Source organism: Manis javanica, chromosome 9 (assembly GCF_040802235.1).
Source record: "Manis javanica isolate MJ-LG chromosome 9, MJ_LKY, whole genome shotgun sequence".
Classification (NCBI taxonomy): Eukaryota; Metazoa; Chordata; class Mammalia; order Pholidota; family Manidae; genus Manis; species Manis javanica.
Genome location: NC_133164.1, coordinates 112,522,512 through 112,541,112, shown reverse-complemented (window position 1 = coordinate 112,541,112; position 18,601 = coordinate 112,522,512). Strand labels below are relative to the sequence as shown.

At 40.0% G+C, this 18,601-nt stretch overlaps 1 protein-coding gene and 1 long non-coding RNA gene across 2 annotated transcripts in view; one reads left to right on the top strand and one right to left on the bottom strand.

Moving 5' to 3' along the window:
• Positions 1 to 18,601, bottom strand: part of CDH20 (cadherin 20) — a 189,524-nt gene that overhangs the window by 131,228 nt on the left and 39,695 nt on the right. The window lies entirely within an intron of this gene.
• The window catches only part of LOC140843457 (uncharacterized), a 355,326-nt gene continuing 339,410 nt past the window's right edge, over positions 2,686 to 18,601 (top strand). The window contains exon 1 of the long non-coding RNA XR_012121254.1: positions 2,686 to 2,747. This is a non-coding gene — a long non-coding RNA (uncharacterized lncRNA). The remainder of the gene's footprint in view (positions 2,748 to 18,601) is intronic.

Sequence of the window (18,601 nt, the reverse complement as noted above, 5' to 3'; positions counted from 1 at the left end):
TAGATGAAGGTACCCTGAGAGGTTTTAAAAAATTGTTTAAAATCTTTAGTAAATTACATTGCAGATTTTTAGAAGATACCTAGAATGGGTGAGTTTTAAAAGTGATTTTGTGGCTTCTAATGTGTACTGTAACTTTTGTAAATGAACCAATACTTACTCTTTCTGGAAAAGAAAGGGCAATTTTAGCAGCACCAGTGACAGGGAGAGTACTCTAGTCTAAGAAAATGGTTGTCAAGGTAGAAGTGTATCAGACACCCTTGAGGTGCCTGCTCCTGGGGCCAGTGATGACCCCTTCCACATGCACACAGCACACACACGGGGGGAGATTCTGTGCCTGGGGAGAGGGGAACCAGCCTGCACTGCGAGGCTGGTGCAGGCTCAGAGGGGATGAGTTTCTGAAAGTATTGGAAAAGTACATACTCTCCTTTTTTCAAATAAAAACTTTTCTTTGCTTTTGTAGAATGAAATGAACATTTTTGTCACAAAGTTTCCCCCCAGATAGATCCCACATCTGGCAGTGAAGATATAAAAAGTGTTCTGGGGGAGTCTCAGGAAAGAACATGGAAGCAGAGGTTAGGCTTGGAGGGACTTCCATTATTAGGACTAAGGACTATGTCAAGGGTTGGACTGGGAACCAGCAGTCACACACAGCTGTTCCCACAGCCAGTTACAGGAAGTCCACAGGGTCCTCGTGCCTCTTAGTGTATTTAAAAGCAGTGGACTTACTGTTAATGTGGATAACCGTTAGAAGGCAGGAAAGTGTTTAAAAATGTTAAACCTACTGTACCAGTTCAAGTGGTTATGATTTTCTCAAGCATTATTTACCTGGTTGAGAACTGGCATGGAGATAAGGAATGCTACAGGCAAATGAAGACAGGAAGAGACTGGTGAATACTGAGCATGGCCTCTGTGGACTGGAAGCCCTGGGGGGTGGTAGAATTTTTATACAGAGAAAGCACTTGCACAAGTAAGCAGAACAGATGTGAGGCTGTGATCAGAGAATGGAGTCTTTTAAATTTCAGAAGTTGGAGGTGGTTTAGATTTTGGAGTTGGTGAGGCTGGAATGTGATCAGAGGCGTCAGCGGCTCAGATGAGGTGAAGGAGCCGGCATTGGAGTTTAGGAGGTCAGGGAACTAAAACCCAGAGCGGGGATGGGTCACCCACACGAATGTGGACGGGACCAAGAAGGAAGACAGTCATTAAGGTGGAGATTAAATGATAAGGCAAGCCGGAAAACGGATACAATAGGAGCTAATATGTATTCAGTGCTCACCATGTGCCATGCATTGTTCTAAGAGCTTTATGTATATTATCACTACCCGATTATAGGTGAGGAAAATGAGGCTCGCGAAGGCTGATTAACCTGTGCAGTGACATTCCCAGTAAGAGTCCAAGTGGGTTCTCACACCCACGCAGTGTGGCCTCAGTGCCTAAGTCTTAACCACACTGCTCTGGAGGCCAGTGGGTGTAGTGCGAAGCCTAAAGAAGCAGGAGAGTTTGCAAGGGTAAGAGGAAGAAGTAGTCGTGAGCAGCCCAAGCTCCTGGCCTTGGGGTCTGAGATGCATGAATGACAAGTCCACTTCCACCTAAGGCGGCTGGGGGCTCTGGAGAGCAGCTTCCCTCTAGAGGGGCACAGGTTTCCATTAAGGCGAGGAGGTGGAAGGAGCGTTCTGAGAACAGGCAAAGCACACTGCAGGCCTCCCAGGCCCAGCAGGAGAAGGACGGAAAGGCAGGGGGTGGAGGGAGGTCAGAGCACAGACCGTATGGAGATGAGGATGTTGGGGATGATGGCCACGCGAACTTGGGCTTCTGGCAGCGCCCGTGGTGAGCGCCTAGGGAGGCCCCAGGGACTCGTTCTGGTCACTGCCAGTGAGGCGGCTGTTGGCACCGTAGTGGGAGTGCCCATCTGCCAGAGCTGCCGTAGCAAAGGATCGCGGACTGGAGGCTTAAACGACAGACGTTGATTGCCTCACAGTTCTGGAGGTTGTAAGTCCAAGGTCAAGGTGTTGGCCGAGTCGGCTCCCCCTGAGGGCTGTGAGGGAGAATCTGTTCCAATCCTCTCCCCTCGCTTCTGGCTATTTGCTGGCCATCTTTGGTGTTGCTTGATCTGTGGAAACATTGCCCTGATCTCTGCCGTCATCTTTACATGGTGTTCTCTGTGTTTATGTCTGTATCCAAATTTCCTCCTTTTATAAGGATTTCAATATTGGATTAGGACCCACCCTATTCACCTTAGTTAATTACATCTGCAGTAACCCTGTTTCCAAATAAGGCCATGTTCACAGGTATGGGCAGGGTGGGTGGGTAGTTAGGACTTCAACGTATATATTTGGTGGAGGCAGGGGACACAACTCAACCCGTAACAGTTGGTGTCGGGGGCAGTGCTGACTCCTGAACACACTCCCACTCAATTCAGTATCCCACTCAATTTAGAGCACCTGAGCCTTCAAGACACTTGACCAGGTGTAGCAGAGAATGTACCAATGAATGATACTTGATCCTGGTCTTCAAGGGCCTGGAGTTGGGAGAGGGAGAGAGTGGGTAAAGAACGAAAAACCCAGATGACTAAAACACAAGTAGGGTCTGATAGATGCTGTAAGTGAGATGCAAGCAGACTGTTACAGAAATTAAAAGATTATTTGAGAAGATGACTGAGGTCGTGGAGCTAATTTGGCTTATTTTTTATTATGCAGGCAAGGAATATCATTTCCAGAAATGTCAAATGACCTGCTGAAGGTCCACCAACTGTAAGTCTGTTATTTCAGTTACACGCTGCATATAAACACTGTGAGACCTATTTCTACTATGTCAGGTGTCTTTGAAATGTGTTATTTTAAAAATCATTTTTCTATAACTGGCCAGGAAAAAGATTACATGAGCTTGTGGACACATTGGAAAATGATGTTTAACAGAAGTCATAGACATTTATATCCAGAACAAGGTGACTGAGATGTTGAATAAATATTGACTAGAAATTTCTAGCCACCTACTATCTACAGGTGCCAATCTGCCTACAGTAATTCACAATTTATATAATACATATTTGATGCCAAAATGCACAGTAAGTTTCTTGAATCCTTTAAAAGTTCAGCCATTAGTCACCTTGAACTACTGTAGTCTTCTTTTCCCTTAATACCTTTTCTTTTTCTAAAGGAGATCAGAATAACCTAACTGATCTGGGCTGGGTTGGACATTGCATTTAGGCCTGGATTCTTCACTGCATTGACAGATAAACATTGATTATTGCCATTGCAATTCCAAATTTTTCAAATTTGGAGCTGGGATCCGTGGAACAAAACTTGGAAATCGTGGGAAGCAAAATGTCTGCCTTGAGTTTCATAGGTGGTTGGGGTGGATGTGGTTGGCATTGTGGTGTATGGTGTAGAAAGACTAGGAAAAGAGAGACGATAAAGAGGAAATCGGTCTTCCCCTTTTGGGTTTATAGTGAAATTTCTTCAAGAAAGTGGAACTATGGCAAGAGGGAGGGAGAAGTAAAATCCTGGAATCATCAGTTCATTGTAGAATTTCTGATTTACTGTATGCAAATGGAAATTAGAACTGGTTTAGTTATCAACAACATTTAGGAAATTGGGGCTCTGGGTTAGAGATGGGTCTGATTCTTGGCAAAGAATTCCTGAGGTTCTGTAAATTTGACTCAGACAGCACTCCTGGCACTGGAGATGAATCTCATCTTGTTTGTGGCAGTGAGGAACAGTAACCAGAAAATGCATCACTGATCCTCTGATTTGTGAGGGACAAGTAGTAGGAGAAGACACTACTTTTTTAAAGGGGCTATTTCTTACAGCAGTTTTAGGTTCACAGCAAAACTGAGCAGAAAGTGCAGAGATTCCCATATCACCCTGTCCCCACCCCCCCCCGCCCCATACACAGCTTCCCCTCTCATCAGCATCCCCAACCAGAGTGGTCTATTTGTTACAGCTGATGAGCTTTACACTGATACACAACATCCTCCAAAGTCCACAGTTTCCGTTACAGTCCACCCTTGGTGTTGTGCAGTGTACGGACAGATGTGTACTGACGTGTATCCCCAGTTACAGTACCACACAGAGCAGTTTCACTGTGGCAGAAATCCTTTGTGCTCTGCCTGTTCACCCACCTCTTTCTCCTAATTCTCAGCAACCACTGATCTTTTTATTGTTTCCTTAGTTTTGCCTTTTCCAGAACGTCATATAGTTGGAACGGTACTCTATGTAGCCTTTTCAAGGTGGTTTCTTCCACTTAGTACTATGCATTTAAGTGTCCATCATGGCTTTTCATGGCTTGTTAGCTCATTTCTTTTTAGCATTAAATCACATTCTATTGTCAGGATGTACCAGTTTATTTTCTGGTCACCTGCTAAAGAACACTGGTTCCTTCCAAGTTTTGACAATTATGAATAAAAGCTGTTATAAACATCTGTGTGCAGTTTTTTGTGTGGACCTAACTTTTCAGTGCTGTTTGGTAGATACCAAGGAGGTCAGTTGCTAGAACATATGACAGGAGTATTTGTAGTTTTGTAAGAAACTACCAAACTGTCCTCCAAAGTGGCTGCAGCGTTCTGCATTCTCACCAGCAGCGAGTGAGGGTTCCTGCTGCTCCACAGCCTTATCAGCATCTGGTGGTGTCAGAGTTCTGGATTTTGGCCGTTCTGATGGGCAGGTGGTGGTATCTGGTATCTCGTCGTCATTTTTAATTTGTGTTTCCCTGATGATATATGACATGGAACATCTTTTCATATGCTTATTTGCCATCTGTATATCTTTTTTTGGTGAGGTGTCTGTTTACTACTTTTATGGTTCAAAATCTGTGATGGATATACACATTCCTTATTATAATAATCAAGTTATTTTAGCTCTTGATCTTCTTTTTGATTTTTAAGTAACAGAATACCAAATCCTTATTGTTTCCTTTCCTTTTGCCCTCCTTTCCTTCCTTCCTTCAGAATATATTTCAGTGCCTGACACATGCAAATCTTCAAATTATTTTTAATATGTATCCATGACATAAAAATGATGAAGAAAATGGACATGGTCCTTGTCCTCAGCCTGTGGAGGGAGATGGATAGTAATGACATAATCCACGTGTGTGTAATTGCAAACAGTGATCAGGTAATCAAGGAAAAAGGAAGAGACTGACGAGAGTGTGTAAAGGGAGTGATGAGCTGGGGGCAATCAGGGAGGCCTCTTCTGGGGAAATGGCACTGGTGCTGAGCACTGAAAGGCCGGAGAGGCATCGCAGGCATAGTGTGGAGATGGGAGGTGAAGAGAGGCAAGAAGGTTCCAGACAGAGAGCAGCAAATGCAAGGGGCCAAGATTGGAGTGGGTCGGGGGGAACAGCAGAACTACATGAAAGAAGGCCACTCTGGCTGGGGTACCTCAAGCAAGCAGGAGAGAGGCAAGAGAGAGCTGGGAGAGGGAGCAGGAGCCAGAAGGGGCAGGCAGGGGCTCTCTCAGTGAGGAGTAAGGTGGTCAGAGAGAGGACTGTAAACCTGCCCCAGGGCTGCGCGTGGAGATGCCACCGGAGCAGGGCCGGAGAGGAAGGCAGGGGTGCAGGCAGGAAAGAGAGGATGTCACCTTGCACCAGAGTAACAGCAGATAAGCAACACGGGGATTGATTCAGGAAATATTTAGGAGGTAGAAGAGTTTGGTGATCTACTTTCCCCACTTGACATACTGCGGATATCTTTCTAAAGATTTCAAAAATGTAGGTTCACATAATTAGGTCTCCATAGTAGTTGCTTGTATGGATCAATAATGACATATTCAATAATGTCCTATTGATGGACTTTTTTTTCAATTCTACATGACTGTGCAAAGAATGCCCTTTGTGTTATAATTGTCTGGTTATTCCCTTAATGGATATTTTACATTTGATGCCAAACTAACTCCCAGAAACTTTGTGTTAGTTTTTTCTCTTGAAATAAGTGCATAAGAATTATTTTCCATTCCTTGTCAGCCCAGTGTATTGTCAATATTTTACATTATAGTTGGCTAAGATAATAGTTAAAAGGAATTTAGTGTTTTAACTTGCATTATTTTGATTATTAATGAGACTGGCTATCTTTTTGCATGTTTGCTGGCCATTTCTATCTGTTCTTTGAATTACCTAGTTCCTTTGCCCATTTATCTATCGGGATGGTCTTCTGAATTGTGTTGATTGAAGGTCACTCTTTTGAATCCTTTATCACATGTATGATGCAAAAACGTTTGCTTGTTGACAGGGTTTCCTAGTTTATTTCATTTTGTTCTTACTGTATGTATTTTTTACTTTTAACTAGTTAAGACTGTCATCAACCAGCATTTTTCTTTATGATTCTAGCTTTGCTGATATACTCAGAAGGCATTCCTCACCCCAAGGCTGTAAAATTATTTTCCAATATTTTATTTTCCATTATGAATGTATTTGGAATTTGTTGTAAAGAAGGGTTACTTGGTTATTTAGCAAGTGCCTAGACATTTGTCCCAAGACCTTTCATTAAATAACTACTATTTCTGTCCCTGATTTGCAGTGCTATCTTTTTTATTCACAAAATCCTCAAATATATTTCAACTCAATTCTGAACTCTGCATTCTGTTTCTGATCTCTCCTCCTGTGCCAGGTTCAGGTTCACACTGTTTTAATTTATTCTGCAACACAGTTTTTCTATCTGGTAGTGCAGTTTTGTCTATACTGTTCTTCTTTGTCAAGTGTTTCTAACTATTTTAAAATATTTATTCTTCAAAATGGATAATAGATATTATTTTGCCAAGTTACAAAAAAACATCCTGTTGCAATTTTGGTAGGGCTTAAATTACATTCGTAGATTAACTTTTTGGGTCATTATAAATTGTTTCAAATAGTGGTTGAAGTAATTTAACTTGGGATCAAGTAAAATTTGGCATATACTGTGACCTGTTCTTCAGCTATATGTTAGAAATTGACAAGCTGTGTGTTACGTTATTCACTAAATCGTTACATGGTTCTACATGACTTATTCATACCACAAATATTTACTGTTAGGCATGTGGCAGGTGCAGTTCCGGGGGCTCGAACAGACAGGCTCCACTTTCTCACGTTCTAGAGCAGAGAGACAAGAGCTTGCCTTCTGCCTAGGTGTGCGTGAGGAGGCCTCAGTGGCTGTCGACCACTCTTTTCCAAAATACTTGCTTAGAAATGAAGAAAGGAAACTGAGTGGCAGTTGGTCATGGGGGCAGAAATTTTTGTTTTGCTTTTAATTTGGGAGACAGTAGAGCCTATTTATATGCTTCAGAATGATCTCCAGATAGGGAGAAAATAAATATGAAGAAGGGAGAGGAAGCGCCTGCAGGTTTCCATTCCTTGAAGGCGAGAGGAGGTGGCATGTACTTCACAGGTGGAGTGTTAGCTTCTGATAGAAGGAAAACATTAGTGAGCGGAAATTCAGTGAGGGTGAGTCCAGATACAGGTAGATGTATTTATGTAGCTACTGAAACTAGAGGTGCTTTTGGATGGGCAGTAATTACATTTATAATACTCTGCTTAGCATTTTCATTAATTCTAGCCAAAAAATGAAATGTGTTATTCCAGTGTTAAGCTGGGATGTCAAAACTTCTTTGTTTGAAACTGAATTGTATACGGCATTGAGTAGTGCTTAGAATAATGTCTGGCACATATCTGACACTTAATACTTATTGAGTAAATGTGCAAATTAGTGAATGAACTGTAGCTTTAAATTGCCAAACAGAATTTTCATGCTGTATAGGTGATGTCATATCTCCTAAATACACATGTGCTGATCCACAATTCTTTCATATCAGTACCTAATATTTATTCAGCTCTTCCATGTGGCATAGTGACAAAGGCACTGGGCTCGGGAGCAGAAGGCTTGGATTTTATTACTTGTCCAGCCACTTTACAGTTGCTTAAAGCTGGGGAAATTATTTAGTTTCTCTGGGTTTTACTGTTTTCATTGTAATATGAGACAATTGGAATAAGTCAGTAGTTTTTGATTTTTTGATCGTTTTAAACCTTTGGGAAGTTTCTTCACATGGAAGCTTTTCTGGAGGCTAATATGTAAAGCAGATAATCTGGGACTCCTCAGCTGAACATGGGGATAAGAGAAAGGGTGCCCTTTCCATTGGACAGGAACAGCCTTCCAGTTTCTACCTTTTCACATCTTGTTAGGGGTCCAAGGATGGGGCTTCATGGAGCAAAATCTAGAAACCTAGCGATATTATCTCCAAGGTCTTTAACAATTGCATAACTGATGACATGTACATTCTGATGTCATTTTAATAATCCCGTGAAGTAAGGAATATATAGTATTGTTATTTCCTTCACAGATGGGGAACTGAGGTTCAGAGTTTATCATTTGCTGTAGTCTCCTGGTTAGTAAAGGGAGGGACGGGGGCCAGTCTCCTGTTTCTTGTTTGGGCATTCATTTTGTTACTGTCAGATGATTTCCCTCAACTGACTTTATGTGGATTGAATGGAGTCTCTGGTTAAATTGTCTGAAAGGATTTCTGCCCCAAACTATGACTGTGTATTTATATGATAATTTACATCCTTGTATATGTCATAGAGCCATTTAAATATGTTTTCCTTAATGTTGTTCCACACCTTAACTACCTAAGTTACAGAATCTTTAATCAAATTGCTAAGAAATAATGAACTTGGAGCAGCCATTATGATTTGTCAACAGAAATCTCTAAAATGTAAATCAAATGAATTGACTGAATACTTAAATCTGTTTAATTTTGAAATCAGTTTTCATTTTTAAAATAACCTCCACCTTGAGACAGGTGAAGCACATAGTCTTATTTAATGTGAAACATATGAAAATAAATCAATTTTAACCCAAATGCATATTGAAGAATTGAAAGTGAAGCAAGATTAAACATTGGGTTAGAATAGGGTGACATTCAGGGTGGCCACATCAAATAAGAGCTGTCACCCCAGGTTGGCTGCCTTAGCGTGTTCTGGACTTTCATGTATGAGTTTTCTCGTGCTGACCTCTCCCTAGAAATGCTCCTCTCAGTCAGGTAAGGATATTATACATTCTTCAAGGCCTGTTTTGGAAGCTGCTTCCTCTGTGAGCTCGCTCAACCTTGTGGCAACTCTTCCTTCTTGGACAGAATTAATCTTCTCCCTCCCCTGGGGCCTCCCTAAAGCTCTGCTCTGTGAGGGTAACATTCTTTATACTGTCCCATAGCTGGTTATAAAACTCTCTGTCCTCCTTTCCAAAATTTAATTTCTGCAAGGGTAGAGAACATTAAGCATTTTAAAGGGTTTATTTCCCCCATTATAAAAGTAATATATACTCATTGAGAGAATATTTGGAAAAATTATAAAAGGTCAAAATGAAAAAGAATCATTTCATTGACCCATTGCTCTAATATAATCAATGTGTAGAATTTGAAATAATTCACTGTAGCACTTCTCCCATCATGGACAAATAAGTGTTTTTAGTTGGTAGGTACTGTTGATTCTAGAAGGTGCTAGAAGACTATAAATCTTTCTGTCTTGTCTGACTCTGCATGTCCAGTGTAGTCACATGGCAGACCTATATTTATGTCTATATATTATTCTATCGATATTTAAAACAGAGAGGGGATGTGTTCAAAGTGTGGACAAGCTTGTCTAGAAAGTGTTGTGTGAAAGCACTGGATTCTGGGAATCTCACCAAGAAATTTAGCAGAGTTTAATGAATTCCAGCCTTTTTGCCAAGCGAGAGCTGCTGCTTCATTGAATTGGCAAATGGACATGTATCCCAAAGGGAGGAGACATGTGCCTGGAGGTTCTCCCAGTTCATGGTCTGAGGGTGGTGGGGGACAAGAACCGCCACTCAGGGACAGTTTTATCGTTACACTTACGAACGGGTTGCGTACACTTCGAGCACAGGTGCTGGCTGCTGTTCACCTCAGGCTTCCCGCTCCCCCATTCTCTCCTCGCGCTGGCAGGAAGGACAGCCTGCTATGGTCGGGAAAGCCAGGCTCCAGAACAGCAGGAGAGGCGTGCTTGCCGGGGGGACCACCCTGATGGTCACCGGCATTTGCTTATTGCAATGAACATCAACAGTGCGAGGGAGCTATTTGATTTGTGAAAGTTGAATTTAAGTATGGGTGAAAATAGATCCCTAGTACGAGCGCCCTGCTGACAAAAATCGAGATTGTGTCAAATTTTCCACCTATAGGATACTATGATACTATGAGTTGAAACTTGCTTGCTTTTTTAATTTTTAAAAATTTTTTATTAAGGTATTATTGATATACACTCTTATGAATGTTTCACATGAAAAAACAATGTGGTTACTACATTTACTCATATTATCAAGTCCCTACCCACACCCCAGTGCAGTCACTGTCCATCAGTGTAGTAAGATGCCACAGACCCACTATGTGCCTGCTCTGTGCTACACTGTTCTCCCTGTTTGCTTGCTTTTTATAATACTTTTTGAGTATGACACCCACACAAGTTCCCTGCAGAGACTTTGGAAAATGCAGAAATGTATGAAGATGTAACAAAATCAACTGTGCACCTATCATGCATTAATAACTGTGGTCAGCATTTTGATGTATCTACTTCCAATTTTTTTCTATTAATATATAAATACATAATTAGGATCACATTACAAATATAGTATCATTTTTTTCTTTTTGCTTTAGCCATTTATATTTTCATGTAGAAGGATCATTTTTAAGTTAAGTGAATATTTCAAACATTTTAGAAGTTGGCTTAATATTCTGTGATAAGGATGAACTAAAATTACAATTAGCTTAATCATCCCTCCATTGTTCAATAGTTAGGCTGGCTCCAGTTTTTTCAATGTTAGTTATAACATTTCAAAGGTTGTCTTTTCATATAAATTGCCCAAATTTCTAATTACTGCCTTAGGGTAAATATGTAGTATAGGAATTATTTGAACAAAGGGTATGAAATATCTAAGAGTCTTTTATTTGTTGATAAATTTCTGTCCAGAGAAGTTAGAGTCATTTGCCCTTCTACAAGTAATTGTTCCAGTACATCCTTAAGAAAATATATTTACTGTATTTGAAGTGTTTTCTATTTTGAATAATAGATAAGGTATTTCACTTTTAGAAATTATACTCTTTTGATAACTAAGTTGATAATCTTTCTGCATATTTACCTATTTTGTGTTTTCTATATAAATTGTTAATATCTTTTATTGTGGGGTCTTAATGTTCTTAGGTATTTAGGTATTGAGTTCTTATTTGCCAATAATATGATACTGGCTATTGTTTAAGGTAAATGTAGTTTATCAGATAAAGACTGTTGCCTTATATTCTCTTTTTTTTTTTTTTTTTTTTTTACTAAGAGTTCAAGTAGTATGTTATGATGAATTGAAGTCCAGGTTCAGAAATAGACAAATTGTTCAGCGTCTCTAAGCCTTAATTCTTAAATGGAGTTCTATGATGCCATCTTCTGGATAACATTGATGAGATGTTAAAGGTGATAATGTATCCAAACCATAGCATAGGGCCTGGCACATAGGTGGTGTTTGATCAATATTACTGGTTATTTTTCCTATTCTTAGGAAAAAATGGAGAGTTTATGAAATTCCTTTTTTAGTATCTATTGAGCAAACATACTGGATTTATGTTTTGTCTACTAATAGATTCTTCTATTGATGCAATAAAGTACTTGGCTGCAGTGGATGTTATTTTTATATGTTCTCAAATTTGATTTCCTTCTAGTTATTTTTTTTAAGTGTAAATGTTAATGTGGGGCTTTTAATAATCCTTCAGCTTTGGAAGTTAACAACTTAAACAATTGGTTATAATTTGGGGTTAAGCCCTAAATGCTAATAGAATCCTGAAGATTCATGACAAAAAAAAAATCAGTATCTCATGGAATATACCTATCAGATGTTTAGTGCTTATAACTGCATTTGAAGGAAAAAGTCAGGCTGTCTTGGGGCAAAGGCCTGGGCATCCTTTTGTTTAGATTTTCTAAGAGTTATTGGGAGTCACTAAATGGGAAAAGATGGCCTACTGGGAAAGGGCACACTAACTCTGACTCAAAGTTTTCTTGGCATAGGGCTAGCATTTGTTTTCTCCTTCAGAAGATTTACTCCAAAGATTGAAACTATTGAAGACTATATTAATTTATGGTCAAAATTGGACTGAATTAGGACCATTAATCAATAAGACTCTTATTTTCTTTCTCTTGATGAGACACAATGAAAAAGTTATAAACAATGATGATGAATGATTTTAATCTGCTTTTGCACTGAAAATAGAGTGCATCTTCTGAGTGATTTATTATTCAAAAAAAATCTCTAAAGCGAAGATGCCTACTAGCTTGAGACAATATGCTGACAAAAATATAGGAAGCTCTTTTCCCCCATTCTTTATAAAGAATGAACCACTGCCCCCTGCTCCTCTTGATTAAAGGAACGGGAATATGTAGATTTGTTTTGTGGTTTCTTTTCAGTAAAGAGAAGAAATGCCTCTGTGGCAGATTTGTGTGCAAGGGAGGGAAGCCTTGTTCAAGATCTGGTCGTCTCACAAACCGTGAGGCTGGGACCTTGATATCACGTAAAGATATTTGAACTGTGTCCAAGTCTTCCCACCCCTGGAACTGCTACCTAGGCTGAGCCTTCTCATCAGGAACTCCTTTCCAAAGGGCCTGTCTTTCTCCTTGCCTCTCGTTTCAATTCCAAAGGCACAGTGGGAAAAAAAGGCTTCTTTTAATATACCAAAAATAACATCCACCTAAAAATTCTGGATCTAAATGTAGTCTCTTATTTTTCTCTTAACTGTCAGTGGAATTCCAGATATGTAAATATTGCAGACATCTAAAATTTTCTACCATAAACACTGGACCTTTTTAAGAATGTAACAGTTTTGATTGAACTAATTCTCAAGGTTTTGCCACTTCTCTTTAAAAATAGTGGATACAGAGCATAATTTGATGACTCAGTCTTTCAAGTCAGCACTATTGATGATACTGTATTATAATAAAAGCAAGTGCTTCTGTGGTCACTCACTAAGGGTCAGGCACTGTTCTAAGTGTCCTAATATAACCTATATTTACTCATGTACAATGCTATAACATAGGTACAATGACTGTTTTCATTCTATAGAGAGGAAACTGAGGCACAGAGAGGTTGAGGAACTTGTCCAAGACTGTAAGCTGGCTAGCAGAAAAGCTGGGGTTCAAACCCATGCCATGGAGTTTGGAATCTGTGCTTTTAACCATCACTTGATGCTTCTCTGTACCTCCCATGGTGCATCCCTGCAGGCTGGTGAAGGCTGTTTGCCCTGCAGTTGTGCATTTTGAGTTCTTACATCTGTATGTTCAAGTGTCTCCTAAATTTCCTTACTGTCATCTACCATTTCTCCCCCGTTTTCATTCTTCCTGCCTTTCAATTTGCTGCTATTCATCAGATTCAGACTTAGGGCTATCAAAATTAAAAAGCTTCCTAGAATTGTGTATCGTCATGTCACTGAGTATGAACCTACGGTTCTCTATAATGAGAAAAGTGGAAAAGCATTAGGACATAAATCTGTGGATTAAAAAAAAAAAATCTCTGCAATAATCATGGTTCTGGATGAGGATGAAAATCCCGTATCTTGTAAATGCTGGGTAACAAGAGCAATCACATGCAGCTATTTGTTGCGAATGTGTCATCATACTCCATTAGATACTTAATCTCTGGTGCCTCATTTAAAGGCCTTGATCACTCCCAGAGTGACGATACTCCCCATGTTAACAGAGGGAGGAAGAAGGTCTCTGAGAGGTTAATAGACTTGACGAATTTTCACTCAGCTTATAAGCTTAAAATTCAGGCCCAGGACCTCCGACCCTAAAGCCCTCACTTTTCTCATTGTATTCTTTTGTTCTAGATATCAGTCTCTTTCCTTTAGCAAACACGTTTCTATGTAAATAATCTTGCTTACTGTTAGCTTAGTTACTGTGGTGTCTTTAGAGGTACATTTTGAAGTGTAGACTTAGGGAACAAAGTGGTTTGAGGCTGTATATTAGCAACAGTATAAGAACTTTTTGAAGAGTTCTTTTAAACATTATTTAAAATCTGTAATTCTAATAATAAGATGAATTAGAGTCGGATGTGTCTGAAGTTCAGATGTCCAACTAGGCCTTGTTGCAATGGGGCATAAGACACAGACCGAGGCAGGAGAGGTGGAAATGATGAGCAAGAGACAGTTTGGGTGTGGAATGAATGCAAGTTTCAGCCTTATTGGGAGGTGGTGATGAAGAAAGGGTCAAGAGTGGCTTCAAAGTTTCTAGTTTATTTGAGCTGGTAAAAGAAATGTGGAATATAAAAGGGGTAATGGCTTTTGAGGGGAAGCAGGAGTTTTATTTTAAACATCTGAGTGCAGTGAACCTGTGGGACATCCGGGAAGAAGTGCTCGGCAGACATCTGAAAATAAGGGTCTGTTTTCTAATGACCTTGACAGTTAAGAAAGATTCTACAGGTTCCTAATGAGCTACATGAATGGTGTTTTAGATGCAGGCGGATTGTCATGGGGACCAGACATGTTTGGACTGCCCTCTCCAGCATCCGATCTCCCTTTCTCGAAGTCACTCAGATTTGCCTTCAGAAGACGGTTCTTTTCCATTCTCAGCAGATCTCTTTAAATGGGACTAAGCTACCCCCCACTCAGTAGGCAGGCCTTGAGAACTTAAGTTCGGACCACATCCATGTCCTGGCTCCTCAGGATAGGTTTTATCGATTAGTATGCTGTGAGCTTCAAGTAACAGGATATCTGACTAAAGGGTCACGAGAAGCAGGAGGTAATTTACCACTGCCACACCTGAAGAGATTTCTGGAAAAAGGCAGCTCTAGAGTTTTTTTCCGTGGCCCAACAAAGTTAGTCTCTGGGTCAGCCTCTCTAAGGTTCTCATGGTCACAAGGTGGCTGCCGTAGTTCCAAATATTGCTTCCTTATATTAACAATATCCAAAAAAGGGTAGAGGGAGTAGAGATATGTACCAACATTTCTCTTTATCATTAAAGAAGAACATTTTTTTTAGAGGCCTCCTGTAGACTTCTCTGAAGGTTCTATTGACCACAGTTGCCCATGCCCTATACCGGTCACTGGAAAAAGAAGTAGTTTTATTATGATCGACTTAGTTTAATTACGGGTCATCACTTAAGCCTGAGGAAGAGGCCCACTTCCCTGAGCCCACTGCTGCTGCGTATTGGAACAAAATCAAGGAGGAAGGTGTAACCACTCTGGACAGGCAACGTGTAGAGTATGTTGCACTGCATATGTGATTGATTAGAAGTAGACCTTTGCAGGGCATCCTCCTTGGAGGCTATACCTCCCGTTCTTCCAAGAGATCCGTGAACACTCTCTTTCTGTGGTCCATGTAACATGCAGCTCTGATTTCTAAAACTGCTGAAGCCAGTATTGCTGCTCTGAAGGGAGTGTGCCTGTTTTCTAATGACCTTTATAGTTAAGAAAGATTCTAGAACAAAGACAACACACAGAGCAAGTCATAGTTGGGAGAACAGCACAACCTAGCAGGAGATGTGATTACAAAGGGGACTTCTGGATTAAACTGTACCCAAAGCTAGTTATGTGTCAGGGTGTTTAGTTATAAAAGAAAAGCCATTCACTATTTTTGTTTACGCTGCATTAGGCTGGATTTTCTATTACATGCATATGAAGAATTTTGTAGTAAAAGGGTTGGGAATTTGAGCAAAGAGGCCTCCACCTCCTTTCTGTCCTCATGAGAAGTCCTAACCTCATTTTCAGTTAAATCACATCAAATATGACTGGTGAACTTCCAATATGCCTTTTATCTTTGTAGCGGAAATTTTATTTACTCCAGGCAACTAGAGTGATACCTTGTTCTTGGAAGAAGGCAATGAGGACAAAATAGCAATACTGCCCTAGAGACACATAACTTTGAAGTTCTATAGGAAATATACATAAATAGACACCCTCCGAAATCTTTTACTTTTTGTGAACAGAGCAACACTTTTTCATGTTCTTCCCTGCCCAAATGATTCTTCCAGACAGTACTCAAAGTCAGATGCCCTATCAGAGATTAAATGAGGCATTCAGAGCACATACTTTTAAATCCAAGATCTGCTCTTGTTAGGCCTAAAAAATAATGCCTTACTTATGAACACAAATGTCAGTGTGTCTCATAACCTTTCATTTCAGCTCCAAGAATCTTTGGCTTCTTTGAATGACTGGCAACTTGGTGATATTTTATTTCTGTCTTTCTTTTAAGAGTGATGAGTTAAAAATAAGCAAATTGTAAGCAAAAAGTGTGTTAAGCCTGCTTCTTCAAAATGAGCAATGCCTCTGTCCTCAGGGGCTGTCAGATTTATGTCCTTAGATGAACAATAATTACATTAATAACTTTAAGGGCTAATTAGCATTTTATAGTAAACACATTGTTCATCACACTAAGGGGAGGGATGGCTGTGTCCTTTCTGCAGAATAATTGCTTTTCAAAATCAGACCCCATTTATCTTACTTGAGCAATACATGCCACCAACTGACCAAGACATATTTCTGTGCTGATTCTTCCTGAGCTCAAGTTTTGGTAATACTTACAACAAAACTGCAGAAATTCAAACAGGGAAAAATGAATTAACTTTAGTTTTTCCACTTGTGTGAACCAAGAAAAAGCAACCAGTATCTTGTCATCTCTTCTAAATACACTTCACTTTTCCAGTGCTTCTCTTACTTACTTTTGCTGTGAAATTTATAATAATATTCAGCTCGAGGCCACACTCCTCCCTTTTTCCATCCTCAGTCTCAGTACAGTGCAGCAAATTGCCATGGTTACTTCTTTATTGCATCAAGTCCTGGAAATACACTTTGATTTCACTTCAGATTTTGCAAGCTCAAAGCTGACTGCGGATAAATCCAAGAAGACTTTTCATCAGGATATTGACCCTTCTCCCCAGAAGCCCCCTTTAGGGGGTTTTCTCTGCCTGCAGCCACTTTCAGTACTTCCCTTAACCCACAGTTGTAGCTACTCCAAATCGACAGCCTTGTCAGCACGAATGATCTAAAATAAACGCCCACTTGTCTGCCCGCATTACCCGTCCTGACAAGGATGCTCTGTCTGTATCAGCTGTGAGCCAAGACTGCTGAGAAGCACTTTGCTCATTGCCTTGATCCAGCAGCAGATGGAGAGCAGGTATCAGGCGTTGAGTCTGATTGCTGAAGGTTTGTGACATCAAAACTCAGATGGAATCATCAAAGGCATAGCTACCTGCTTTCTCCCTCCTGGAGGCTTGCTCAGTGCTAACAGTTGTCTCCTTTAAGTAAAACCCTTGGAGTTTGTCAATAGATCACGTGAGAACTCCCCCTGCCCCCCCACAACAGTATCCATTTCATGTACAAAGACAGTAGGTGAGGGAGACAAATAAAAATCTCAAGTCCACTGTTTTGTAGGCCACATTCTCCTCTGATATTTTCTTTACCACCTAATGCACTTGAAAACTTTGATATCTCTTGTGATTCCTACTGAGAATTGTCTTGCGGTACTGAAAACTATCAGTAATAGACTTGGTCTCTTTGGTTCTAAGGAACATTTCATAGGTTTTTCTTAGTCTGATTAAGCTTTACACTGTGAGCCTGAAGAATAGAGAAAAGTTGCCAAGTTTGTGTATTTTGTGTCTTAAGACCAGGGAAACCAATACTATGAAGGGATTTTTCTATCAGTGTTTCAAGGTTTGGCATTCTTGATAAAGCCATTAAAATTTTGACATTACAGTTTCCCAAAGAGTCTTGACAAAGATTTTAAGGGAACATAATGATGCTTCATGGCTGCTGAAATTATATGTGCCTAGCACAAATTAAGTGGAAATTGCTTGATTATTAGGCTTATCTGATCAATTAAAATAGCCAGTTGAAATAAAAGAAATCCACTCTGGGCCTTAATTATCTGAACTGATTGTCTGTGTTACACTGTCTAAGTCATTATTTTTATACATCATTTCAAGAGATACAGACAGCCTAAAAGCATGCAGATTAGGTTTTTAAGGGAAAAACCTAATTGTAGATGTTATTCTTAAATTTTTATTTTATGCCATGTTTATCCATGTATCTCAGAAAGTCTTTAATGCTATTGGAAAACTACTGAGAGGAAGAAAAAAAGGCCACTGTCCAAATTTATCACAAGGTCTTCTTAAATTGCTACATGTTCTCTCTCAGACTATTTGCAGTATATATTCTATTCCTGGTAAGTAGCCCTGAGTGTCTCATATTAATTCTGCTTGGAGTGTGGTTGTTTCCTTAAAATATATCCCAAGTCACACCTAAGCTGAAGTGCCAAATGCCAAACCTTTAGAAATTAAAAAAAAAAGAAAAAGCAGTATTGTTTTCCCATTATCCACCTGATGTTTTTGTCATACTTGATCCAATTCAGAGCTTTTACTAAAGAGAATAAGGGCAGTCATCAGCCATGGTGGTTAATTCTATGTGTTGACTGGGCTACAAGGTGTCCAGATATTTGGTTAAACATCATCCTGGGTGTTTCTGGATGAGATTAACATTGCAATCAGCAGACCTGAGTAAAGCAGATTGCTCTCCCCATGGGGGCTGGCATCCAATCCTTTGAAGGCTTCAATAGAACAAAAAGGCTGAGTAAGGGGGGGGGGTTTGCCATCTTGACCTCTCTCTGAGCTG